At 40.9% G+C, this 13,463-nt stretch overlaps 1 long non-coding RNA gene across 1 annotated transcript; it reads right to left on the minus strand.

Moving 5' to 3' along the window:
* Window positions 1-6,663: 6,663 nt before the first annotated feature.
* LOC116986094 lies at window positions 6,664-12,459 on the minus strand. Its single transcript, XR_004415409.1, has 2 exons — window positions 11,998-12,459; window positions 6,664-6,918 (listed from the first exon to the last, which is right to left on the minus strand). It is a non-coding gene; the product is annotated as an uncharacterized LOC116986094 (long non-coding RNA).
* Window positions 12,460-13,463: the final 1,004 nt, after the last annotated feature.

Consider the following 13,463-nt stretch of genomic DNA (forward strand, 5'->3'; position numbering starts at 1 on the left):
ACTATACTAAATATTCCTGTATTTCCTGTACACAGGGTTTTAAAGACTATCTTGAGTAATATAATTCATTTAGAATGTTTAGTCAAAGTCTAAATGGTGCAGAACATGCATTTTCACTGATAGAATATTCAATTATCATTCAGAGTGCTGATATTTTATAAATATTTTAAACAGCAGGAGGTGAATTTTATCTTGCCCCAGTAACAAATCAATTGCGATTGTACAAATCAATATATTTTTTAAAGTCTCCAATAATGGGTCCAACACACTTGCTTCCAATTTCCGGAATTAGGTAAGATTTGGCAGTCAATCAGATCCCAAGTGACAATTTTTATTGAAATGTGCCAATGAGGCTGTTCACCTCCTTTTAAAAGGTTTTGTGGAACCAGCTTTCCAGGTCTCTGGTAATCCGATAGCTAAAGGAAGGCAAGGAAGGACTGCTTGTGGTGAAGGTTACTGCTTTCTGTGAATTACTCGGGACAGTTGTAGATAAAAGTAATATTAGCCACAGAACAGAAAGCATGGCTTGGGCTCATCGATTTAATAAATCAAGACAAAATAAAGATATATATTTTCGAATAGGGTGTTGTGCTTGCCTGAGATTGAGATGGAAGCGGATTCAGTGGTACCATTCAGCAGTCAATTGAATAAACATTAAAGAGGTTGCATTAATATATGACTGTGGGAAAAGGGAAATAAAAACCAGAAGAAGTATGATGGGACAAACAGACTCCCCATTTTCTGCAGCATTCAACACCATTACTATTATTCTGTAGATGGATGAAGCAGAACCAAAGAAAATCAAATAAATATAAAATCCTACAAACTTAACATTGCTATATGTAACAGTTTCAGGTTTATTCAAATTAAAGATCGCTTCCTTGCATCATGAATTATTTCACAAGATTACTAATAAAATTGCAAAAACTAGAGCCTTCCTAATGCCTTACTAATTTTGTTTTATTTAAAGTTTGTTAACTATTTGAGGTATACAATTATGGTTGATGGTACAGTTAAATCATTGTTTTTTTAAATACCCTCATGTGTAGGTCACTCTTTATGTGAAGTACAAGAATGGATATGTTCAGCAATTTGAGCTGCTGAGTTGCATACAGTATACAATTTGGATGGATGTAGATTGTTTAATAATCTCAGAACGTCAAGGAACAAATTGAAAATTGGCAAATCTCAAGTGAAATTACTGAAGAGACAAAATTATTTCCCCTGAGTACAGTTGCATGTTTTGCACCATTTATGTTTTGGTTAAATGATCAAAGTAAATTATATTACTCAAGATAATATTTTTTAAAACGTCTGTATGTAGGAAATATAGGGATATGCGGTGCAGTTTATTCAGATTACCAATGTTCACTATTATGTATCTTGTATGGTTGAACAAGTGCATATGTGACCTGAGTTGTAATCATTAATAATGTGCTGGATCATAGAAAAGTCTACATCAAAGTATTCTTTCTCTCTTTTACCTTTTGGACAATACAAAGACACTATTTTGAAAACACGAAGCAGTGAGCACTCCAAAATGTCTTGGTCAATATTTTCTCTATCAGTAAACCTGATTATATGGCTATTATTAAATGTGGTAGCTCGCAGTGCATAAGTTAGTTACAGCATTCAATTGAGCATGATATGGAAGAGTTCTAGCAAAGCTGGTCAAAGCTGAAGTCAAGGGTCATCAGTTGGGAAACTGCACAAAGGAAAATTGGAAATATAACTTAAAATTGGAAATATAACTTAAAACTGGAAATTGTGAAAACCTGAAATAAAGAACAGAAAATGCTGAAAAACCTCAGTAGACGTGGCAGCATCTGTAGAAAGAGAAACCTACAGAGTTTCGGGCAATATAAAGAAAAACATGGTGTGGAGTTAGGTGTTAATGGTTTCATTCATTGGGTATTTGTGCAAGAATGTCCTAATCTGTGTTCAACTGTCATCATCTGCTTCCAATTACTTCTGTCCATCATAAAGTCAATGGTCGGTAACGATGATGGCGGGGTGTGCAGTCTCAATTCTGGCGAGTTCTGACATGGCTCACGAGTCAGAGAAGAGGGTTGCACAAAAACCTGTGCGTGAATAAGTTTAAGGTGGAGAAGCTGTTGCACGGTAACAACCCCACCCTCTCGGCCGCAGAAGTCAAAGTCCAATGGTATGTAATATCATCACAGCTGGAGACTTCTTGGCTGCAGTGGAAGGCCATGTCGTCTTTAGTGCTCTGACTAGACCTTCGAATTATACAGTGCATTGCTGCGTCGCCTTTCCAGTCGTTGGTTCATAAAGATCTCTTCCGCCTGGTCTGCCAAGGCAGGCTTTCCATGAAGGACGAGCATGTTCCACAGGTTGAACTGGACTACATGGAACCAGTTGCAAGGCTACGCCTTGACCTGATGTTTAAGAAAGAAATGTAGATGCTGGAAAAATAGAAGGTAGACAAAAATGCTGTAGAAACTCAGCGGGTGAGGCAGCATCTATGGAGCGAAGGAATAGGTGACGTTTTGGGTCGAGACCCTTCTTCAGCCTTGACCTGACAATCAATACTACATTAGTTAACATCCAAAACAAAGTAGCCTACTCTCTTGATATCCTGTATACCACCATAAACATTCACTCCCTTCACCATCAGTGCCATTTACTGAACATACTGCAGAGCTGATTTCTGACTGAAAGGTTCAAATGATCAAAAAAGGGCAGTTGGAACATTGAAATACCATGCATGCAAATTCCCACCAAGTCATAAATCAGCCAATAATACTTCACTTTTAACATTGTCAGCACTGAGTCTAAATCCTGGAACACCCTGCCCAGTTCAAAATGGCAGCTCACTACTAACCTCCGCTGCATAAATAGATTTTTATGTTTAGTTTATTTTAGAGATACAGCGCGGAAACAGGCCCTTCGGCCCACCGAGTCCGCACTGACCAGCGAACCTCGCATATTAACATTATCCTACACACACTAGGGACAATTTACACATACACCAAGCAAATTAACCAGTCTTTGGTGTGTGGGAGGAAACCGAAGATCTTGGAGAAAACCCACGCAGGTCACGGGGAGAACCACAAACTCCATACAGACAACACCCATAGTCGGGATCGAACCTGATTCTCCAACGCTGCAAGCACTGTAAGGCAGCAACTCTACCTTGGCCGCCCAATGCAGTGTTGGCTTTGCCAGCAACCTTGAATGTACTTTCCAAAAGTACATAATTGGCTACAAAATACTTCAGAGTATCCCAAAGCCATGATAGGCAGAGAAAGAGTGCCAGGCTTTGTTTCTGCTTTCTTTTTCTTCATTATTGGATGTGGGGAGGGAACTGAGTGTTTGACCTGAACTCTGAATCTGTTTGTTACATGGGGCCCAGTCATCCTCGATCCTGGGGCCCAATTACGACTCAGATTGGGACTGTACACAAGAAAAAAAGACATGGAGCAGTCGTGACTTTCTTGATCAAGTCGGTTTCTTCAAGGCCTTAACAGTGCATACTTGGAAACACTCTGAGGGAACCCAAAGTGTTTCATTGACACACAGCATTTGCAACATTTTTATAGCCTGCGACACAATGTCTACATGCGGATTTTAAATTTTGAAATAATTCATCAGTGATCAATGTATCTTTTGTAGTTTTACATCCTTGTTTTTTTTGTCAGATGGAGTTACCTTTAACCTTCCATTGCCAGTCATTTAGATAACCTTTCCTTCCCTTTGTCTGCAAATGGGTGCAACAAAGTAACATATCTCATGTTAAATTGTATTGCTCTCAGCCTGGTTTACAACCACTTACGTTAATTTTTACTCCAGCTGGCTATACCTAGTAATCTAAACATTTCCTAAATCTTTTTGTTGCTTCTCCTAACATGACCTTTATGTCACCTTCACTCTGTTGGCCTTTTTTTCCCGTCATGCTTATCTTGTATGTTAACCATATGACAAACTTGCCCAATTTTCTTATTATTCCAGAATTTCCTATTTCAGTGGAACCTTCAGAATTGTATCAATGAAATACTTAAGTGATTATCCAGTTTAGGTTAAGTCAAGGTGTTGGTGGTTATCAATGCCCTCCAGAGAGTAATGATTCCTGTCCGATGGAACTCTGGACAGTAAGCTAAATGGGACAGACTCCATTGCTTGAACTAAAACTGAATGAACTCACTTAGTGGGGGGTGAAATAAATGTTTCAGATTTTTCATCTCAGAAATCGTACCTTACCCAAGACATCTGATTGTGCACGGACCAAATGGTGATGAATAAAAGGTCAATATATGTATATTGATTGGCTTATATGACTGCCTGCCTCTCCCAAAGAAGTCAGGATCACTGCTTCTGGAATGTGATCAATAATGTTTCACACCTGACCTGGTTTGAGAAACAAGTCATTGCGAGGAGATTACAGCAGAGCAATCCTAAGCCTGACTGGCTAAATGGAAGGAGTCTGGCTTTATAGAATGTACTGATTTATACGTCAGTACAAACTTCGACAAAGTTAATGAAATGAAAGAAGTGCCAATAAGAAATGCTCACCTGGCATCTGTGTGAGACAGCAGCGTGAAATGGATTTTCAAATCAAAAATTTTAAAGGTGACCTTTTATTCCCTGCTCCCTCCAGCTGTTCTGTATGTATTCCTTAAAATCTCTCTTGATGGTTTTAATTTTGATGGTTTTGAATCCTGCCCACAGTGATAAGATGGTGATTACCACTAGCTGGGAGCAATCCTATGTGAAATGAGTTCAGACAGTCTTGACACAGATGCCATGGAGCATCAGTTCATCGAAGATGGTGGGCACCGGTGCCCTTAAATTGAACACTGGAATACTTATGTGAAGCATTAAAATTAGTAGCATTCCTCATGCAGAGCTATTATTATTATCCTGATATTATTATTAGTCAAGATTTTAGTCTGCTCTCACTATATTACATCACCACACTTTCCAAAGAAAGACTGCACTAAGTTAATGAATGAAAAAGCAGTGTACAGCTGACAGTGGAAGTGAGATGCTCATCTTCAGTTCTAGGATCTGATTGCCCTTTGCTTTAGGAACTGTGAGTGCCTGAATGCAATTGAATTCTGAACTGTCATTTGCAGATGAAGCAATTTTTGTCACAGTGTAACAGTGGCTGATGACACATCTTATGACTGTCATTTGATATTATAGTACGGATCCAAGACTCAGTTTATCTGGGCTGTTCTGTGCTGTTTGCATTTCGGAAGGCACTGCCCAGAAATATAATGGGCACACAGAGACTGCAGATGCTGGGTTTTGTTAGGACTGATGCAGGATCTCAATGCAAATCATTGCTAATTACTAGGTAGACACAAAATGCTGGAGTAACTCAACGGGACAGGCAGCATCTCTGGAGAGAGGGAATGGGTGATGTTTTGGGTCGAGACTCTTCTTCAGACTGAAGGATTATCCAGTTTAAGACATTGTCAATTACTACCCCCCTCCCCCAGATACTCTTGAACCCATTGAGTTCCTCCAGGAGTTTGTTTATTGGACTAGAGTGTGAGTTGGTTCCAAAAGTACCAACACATTTCCAGTAAGCATCAGCAGTGGAATTATACATTAACCAGAGAGGTATATTTCTAATAATTCATGTGCTGACTGTTTGACAGAGTCACCCAAATAGTCCAAAGATAGCAGTATTGCACATAACCTGAAACCCATTCCTTTCAGATAGATAGGCTACTTCATTTTCAACATAGTTGAACCCCTAATTTTACCCCACAGAGCTCTGTAAACTCATTACCAATCCCCATGGCTTCCCTGGCAGCATGCCCTGGCTTAACACTGACCCATCACATCTGCTACCTTGAAAGTCAAGGGCAGCAAGTGCCATCACTGCAGTGACCCCGGTGACAATGAAAACCTGCTTCAGGTATGAGACGTAAATGCTGGCTAAATTTCCCAGGACAAACTATTTGTAACGAATTGGACACACTTTTGAATAGAAGGGTCAGCTTGGAAGATCACTAATCTGAACTCTTAAGGCAGCTTGGTTAGAATACTTGTACTCCATGTGATAGATCGGCACAATCTCATCAAAAAGCCATCTTTCAGAATTCTTTTTTTTTTCGTTTTTTATTTATTAGAAGCAAATGTACAAAAATAGAACCAACAGCATATTTCAGAATTCTACAGGATGTGTGAAATAGTCTATTAGAAAATATGGGAAAAAAATCTAGCATCAGAACTCTCTACAAATTGTCAGAGTGGAGAAAATGAAGGGGATTGAGATACCTTCAGGGATTCAGCCGGTTGCAATGCCCCCTACTGGATTTTTCTGAAAATTATCCCAAATGAAAGTCTGAAATAAATATCATGGGTACATTTCTACAAGCAATAGAGACCTCAAAGATTTAAGAAAATAATGAGGGTTTAAATATAAACCCCAATTGAAAAGAAATTAAAAATTGCCACATAATGTTGCAAAAGCATAAATCATGTCTTACTAAAGAGAACATAAATATCTTTTAAAATCTTTTACCCATGGATCTTCAACATCTATTGCCTGCAGATTCCTTGGACCATTTTTATGTGTGCCAGAGGATTAGTAACATGATAATGGGGACCTGCAATAAATTGGGACATATTCTTACTCATTAATTCCAGTCTGCTGCAGATGAAATCATGTCAGTACAATACAGAACATTGGTAACATATGACAAGATTTATTACAACTATTCGGATCACAAGATTGTTGGAGAGGCGTAATCCCATTCAGTCCTATTCAATCCTTCGACCCCAATGATTTACCAATCCACATTGCAATAGTCACTCATTTCATCAAGAAAATTTGACATTCTTGCACTGCCTAGTGTAAATATGACTCGGGATGCGGAACATAATCATTAGAGAGAGTTCGGTTTTGGCACTCATGCCAAAGCCCTGCACAGTGGCGTTGATCTGTGAAATACAAAGGTGAGCAGGGAGAACAAACCGTGTCTACAAAAACAGCCGCAAAAGAGAGAGGGAATGCCGGGGCTACCTGATGCGAGATAGCGACATAGGAGATGCTGTTCCTCCAATTTGTGTTCAGCCTCACTCAGACAATATAGGAGACCTAGAAAGGTCTGTGTCGGAATGCAAAGGAAATTTAAGGTGTTCAACAACTGGGAGGTCAGGTAGGTTCAGGCGGGCTGAGCGAAGATGTTCCGTGAAACGATCGCCCAGTCTGCGTTTGGTCTCCCAGATGTATAAGAGTCCACTTCTTGAACAACAGATACAGTAGATAAGGTTGGAGGAGGTGCAAGTGAGCCTCTGCCTAACCTGAAAGGACTGTCGGGGTCCTTGGACAGGGTCAAAGGAGCAGGTATAACGACAGGTGTTGTATCTTCTACGGTTGCAGGGAAAGGTACCAGGGAAGGGGGTGATTAGAACTAAAACAGGTGGTTAGAAAGGCCAAAAGGGGCCACAAAATGGCTTTGGCGACTCAGATTAAAGAAAATTCCAAGGGTTTTCATACCTACATTAAAAACAAGTGAGTAAACAGGGAGAATGTAAGACTGTAAGGATAAAGGAGAGAACTTGTGCTTAGAGTCAAGAGGTACTAAACAAATAATTTGCATCTGTTTTCACCGAGGAGAAAGACATGGAGGACAGTGAGATCAGTGTGGGGAATACTAATATGCAAGGGCAGTTTGAGATTAAGAAGGAGGAGTGTTGGGGCTCTTGAAGAGCAAAAAGGCTGATAAATTCCCAAGGCCTGATGGAATCTATCTCAGATCATCGAGAGAGACAAAGGAAGCGAAATCAGGAGATTTGATGAAGATCTTTGCATCTTGTCTAGCCACAGGTGAGATCCTAGAGGACTGGATGGTAGCTAATGTTGTTTCTTCATTTAAGAAGTAGAAAGAATGCAGGGAATTATAGGCCAGTGAGCCTCACAACAATGGTAGAGAAGCTATTGGAGAGGAATGTTATTGGAGAGAGAGAGAATAGGTTAATTAGGGCCTGTCAGCATGGTTTTGTGCATAGCAGGTTATGTGTTATTAATTGATTGAGTTTTTTGGGGAGATGACAAAGGTGATTAATGTGGATAGAGTGGTGGATGTTTTCTACATGGATTTTAGTAAAGCATTTAATAAAGTCCCCCATGGTAAGAAAATTAAGATGCTTGGCATTAAAAGTGACGTTGTATGGATACACTCTTGGCTTACTAATAGGGCTGTGGTGGAAGACAATATTCAGGTTAGAAGTCCATGAGCAATGGAGTTCTGTGGGAATCTGTGCTGAGATCTCTGCTGTTTGTGATGTATATGGATGTAAATGTAGATGGGTTGATTAGTAAGATTGCAGATAACACCAAGATTGCTGGGGTTACAGACTGTGAGGAAGGCTACTAAAGTGTAAAGTGGGATATAGACCAGCTGCAGATTGGGCAGAGAAATGGCAGGTGGAGTTTAAGCCGAGCAAGTAAAGTATTTCTTTGGGAAGTTGAATGTAAGGGGAAAATATACAATTAATGGCTAGGCCCTGAACAGCATTGAGTCCAAGTCCATAACTCCCTGACAGTGGGAACACATGTACATAGAATGATAAAGAATGCATATAGTATGTTTCTTTCATAGGCCATGGAGTGTAAGCATCAGGAAGTCATGATGCAGCTTTATAGGATTTTGGTTAGGATGCATTTGGAGTATTTTGGAGCATTGTGTACAGTTATTTTAATGTATGAACAAGCTTATCACTCGCAATTTTAAATATATATATGTATGTAAGTCAACCATGAACAGACCTCATTATCTCATCTGGGAGATTGCTGCTGATTGGGGATGATCAGCTATGATCACATTGAATGGCAGTGCTGGCTCGAAGGGCCGAATGGCCTACTCCTGCGTCTAATGTCTATTGTCTATAGTCAAGAAGGCTTATGGAATAGATCTATAATTCTTAATCGTACACTAAATTGCAATGTAGGCAATGAGGAAGAATCAGTTGTACAGAGTTTTGAATGGACACCCTAGGGAATCCTGACTTTAATTTACCACAACAAACTTCAGGAAAATACATATTAGCCTTTGACCTATAGATAGATAGGCAACTGAAACATATGTGGGTTCTTCAGCGCTATACATCTACGCAATCACACCAACCCCAATATCACAAAAGCCAACTATACTGTGTTCAGTATATAGGAGGAAACAAAAGCACAAGGGAAACCAGCATAGTCACAGCTCCACTCCACCCAAGGAAAGTGCCTTCTTCCCAGCCATACCTCCTACTGTCATGGCTCCAGTTAAAGCTAATATGGGGCTTTCTAATTCACGGATCATGGTTTCAGTGATGTTGGCACAAACTTTGGGCTTTGCAAGCAACTGGATAGACTCCCTGAAACCTCTGCCCCATTAATGCCAAACGTTGCAGAAGAACATTAAAGGTGGTTTTGAGACCCCATGGTGCCATGCACTGGAACACAAAGAAGCCTGGCACAAGTGACAAAGGGAGTGGGCACCTCATAAGCAATCCATCCACGTGCCCACTGGCCCATCATAGTCTGCAGTTCCCGTCATTTTCTCAATAGCAATCTCAGAATCCACCAAACCAGTGTGGTAGTAAATCCTCAGTCCCCCAAAAATGAACGAATGTGAGACAATGTTTGCACTAAGTTTAATGTTCAGCAATGAGATTTAAGAGTTTCACTGATGTTATTTAGGGGGCGCCCCCAAAATAGGGGGGCGCCGTCCTGTGTGGTATGGCTGCCCAGCCTGCAGCTGTCCATTTTTTCTCTCTTTTTTTTAATTTTTAGTTAGTTGAGTTTTTTGTTCTGGAGTTCTAGCGTTTTTTATGTGGGGGGTGGGGTGAAGGGGGAAACTGCTTTCTAGGGTTCCCTATCTGGTCGGAGAGGCGGCCTTTCTCCGGGCTGCACCGTCGACCCGTCCTCGCGGCCTACCAGCGGGCCTGGAGTGGCGTTTCCTGTCGGGGACCGCCCAGAACCTCGGCTTCAGAGGCGGCACAGCGCTGGAGCGCTATCGCGGAGCAGGCAATGCCTTGCCCGGGTCGCCGCGCTGGAACTTCGGTGAGCTGAGAACGCCGATAAAAAACATCGCCGAGCGGCAGGACTGTGGAGCGGCCAGCCGCGGGCGGCGGCGCTGAACTTTAACATTGGGAGCCTGGAATCTCTCGGCGACATCACCAGTTGTGGAGTTCCATCCGGCGCGGCCTTGTTGGCTTCGGAAGCCACGGCCTCCAGTACAGATGCGGCCGTTCCAGGTTTCCCATTCCGCTGAGGGGATTCCCCCGACGCCGGAGCACCATCACCCGGCGAGAAAGGCCTGGAACATCGAGCCTCAGTATAGGCAACTGTGGAGGCCTCAATAGGCCCGACTATGGGTGGACATGGGATGGGGACTGGACATTGTGCCTTCCCTCATAATGGGAACCATTGTGGGGGGGGTGTTTTTATGTTTAAATTTCTTTATTACTGTTATGTCTGTATTCTTTCTTTATGTGCTGCATTGGCAAGAAGCATTTCACTACACCTAGGTGTATGTGACCAATAAAATAACCTTTGAACCTTTGAATCTTTGATAGAAAATCACTGGTCTTGGGAAACTGCACTAACTCCAACTCTTCTTCATATAATGCCATTGAATCCTTTGTCCATCTGAAATGATGGGGGGGGGGGGGGGGGGGAGCCTCATCCTAAAGCCTCATCCTAAAAGAGTGATCTCTAATTCAGTAGCATTCCTCAGCATTTCACTTGAGTGTAAGCCTATACAGTAAGGCAAGGCAAGGCAAGGCAACTTTATTTATATAGCACATTTCATACACGAGGCAGACTCAAAGTGCTTCACATAAAGACATGTCATACAATAAATGAAATAATAAAATGAAATAAAATAGAAGAACTAAAAGAAAAGAAAAGCAAAATTAAAAATGCATTATAAAAAGTGCAAAAGTTAAAAGTGCAATGTAGTTAAGATTTAGCTGAAAGCTAAAGTAAACATAAAAGTTTTCAGTCTTGCTTTAAAAGTGGTCAAAGTTGAGGCAAGTCTTAAATCTTCAGGAAGTTTATTCCAGCTATTTGTTGCATGGTACTAAATCCTGCTTTCCCATGTTTTGTATTTACTCTGGGAATCACTAGCAGATTGGTTTCAGAAGATCTTAGCGGTCTAGAAGGCTTATATAGTGGAAGCATGTCAGTGATATACTTTGGCCCTAAACCATGTAGTGATTTATAGGTGAGCAGCAGGATTTTAAAATCAATTCTCTGACATACAGGGAGCCAATGTAAGGATTTAAGAATTGGTGTAATGTGTTCAAATTTTTTGGTCTTTGTTAGAACTCTAGCAACAGCGTTCTGAACAAGCTGTAGCTGCCTGACAGTTTTTTTTTTTGGAAGACCTGCAAGGAGACCGTTACAATAATCTAGCCTACTATTAATAAAGGCATGTACAAGTTTTTCTAAGTCTTGAGCTGACATGAGTCCTCTTAATCTTGCTATGTTTTTGAGGTGATAGTAGGCCGATTTTGTTACTGATTTGATGTGACTGTCGAAATTTAAATCTGAATCCATAATGACCCCAAGATTTCTGGCTTTGTTTGAAGTTTTCAGGGACAGAGAGTGAAGGTGTTGGGTTACTTTAAGCCTTTCTTTTTTAGCACCAAAAACAATTATCTCAGTAAGTGTCTGAATGGGTCGTAAATAAGCTCACAGACAGGAATACACACTTAAAAGAAGTTTCAGGTTGTTCTACAATCATAAACAAGGGAAAATGTTTACTCTTGTGCCTATCCATCTCTCTGAATGTTAGCTACACATTGGTGTTACTGGTGATACCCAGCAGATTTGAGATCAGGTTCAGGGAAGCAGTTCTGAATAGTTTCTTTATCTATACCGTTAGTAAGCTACAAATATAAATGCAAACAGCCATGTGCATCTCCAAATGTACTAGCTCCAGTCCACTTGTGCTGACATTAGACAAACGGCTCGTTTTATATATCAGCTGTGATTGATCGGCATTTCCACTGCACATTACTGACCTGGGGCCACAGAGAACACTCGTCTTCATTCAATCAAGTTGGTTTTATGGTATCAGCTTTCCAACTGCCAAGAAGGAATGAATAATGAGCAACAGTTATGCCATTTTTATTTAAGTGTTCAGTCTGTGAACTCCTCCATAACTTGTCGCATCATACATGGATTAATAACAACGATGCCAGTGACCCGAGGCACAGTATATTTTTTATATTTGTGTTCCCAAGCTTCATGCCCATGTTACACTGCACAGGCCATTTTCAACAAATGTCACAGCAATCTGTCTCTACCATTTTAGACTGGTATTCTGCTTGGTAATTTATTTAGCCTCTTGTTCGTTTTGTGGCTTATGGTGGTGAGATGTAATTTCATCACCCACCACTTGGTGGCAACAAGTCCCACGAGATGAAAAGTAATTGGAAAATAAGAGTGACTCATTTACAAAGCTCAATGTCGGGGTGGGAGATTGCAACCTTCACCTGTTTCGACAAATGCAATGTGTGCACAATCAAATAAGATCAAATAGAACAAGTTGGCCTGCAACTTTAGGCTGTGCAAGCCATACGCAAGAAGAAGAAAGCTCAGTGTCGAGTCACTTTTATTCGCCAAACTTAAAAACCTTTACCATTAAATCTGGAATCTTACCAGTCCACAAATATTACCATGGTTTCAATGATGTTGGTGCAAACTTGCATTATCTTACATTATCTGCACAAAAACAGAGAAGTGATGCCGAGGCTCTATAAGGCGTTGGTCAGACCGCATTTGGAGTACTGTGAGCGAATTTGGGCCCCATATCTGAGGAAGGATGTGTTGGCTCTGGAGTGGGTCCAGAAACGATTTACAAGAATGATTCCAGGAATGAGTGATGAGCATTTGACAGCACTGGGCCTGTACTCGCTGGAGTTTAGAAGGTTGGGAGACCTCATTGAAACTTACAGAATAATGAAAGGCACAGATAGAGTGGATATGGAACGGATGTTTCCACTGGTGGGAGAATCTAGGACCAGTCATAGCCTCAGAATTAAAGGGTGTGAGGAGAAATTAGAAAGGAGGTGAGGAGGAACTTCTTTAGTCAGAGGGTAGTTAATCTGTGGAACACACTGCCACAGAGGGCTGTGGACACCAAGTCAGTGGATATTTTTAAGGCAGAGTAGACAAATTCTTGATTAGAACGGATGTCAAGGTTTATGGGAAGAGGCAGGAAATGGGATTAGGAGGCAGAGATCAGCCATGATTGAATGGCAGAGTAGGCTTGATGGGCCAACTGGCCTAATTCTACTCCTATAACTTGTGAACTTGTGTGAACTTACCAGGGGTCTTTATGTGGGCACTTGCTTGCAGCATTGGGTCTGTGGATGTAAACTTTGGGCTTTACAAGTGACAGATAAAGGCTCTAATCTTAATGCAAACTGATTATATGTTGTAAAGGTCACCACACATCTTAAATCTTTAAACTTTTAAATTACAT

The sequence above is a fragment of the Amblyraja radiata genome, chromosome 23 (assembly GCF_010909765.2).
Source record: "Amblyraja radiata isolate CabotCenter1 chromosome 23, sAmbRad1.1.pri, whole genome shotgun sequence".
Lineage (NCBI taxonomy): Eukaryota > Metazoa > Chordata > Chondrichthyes > Rajiformes > Rajidae > Amblyraja > Amblyraja radiata.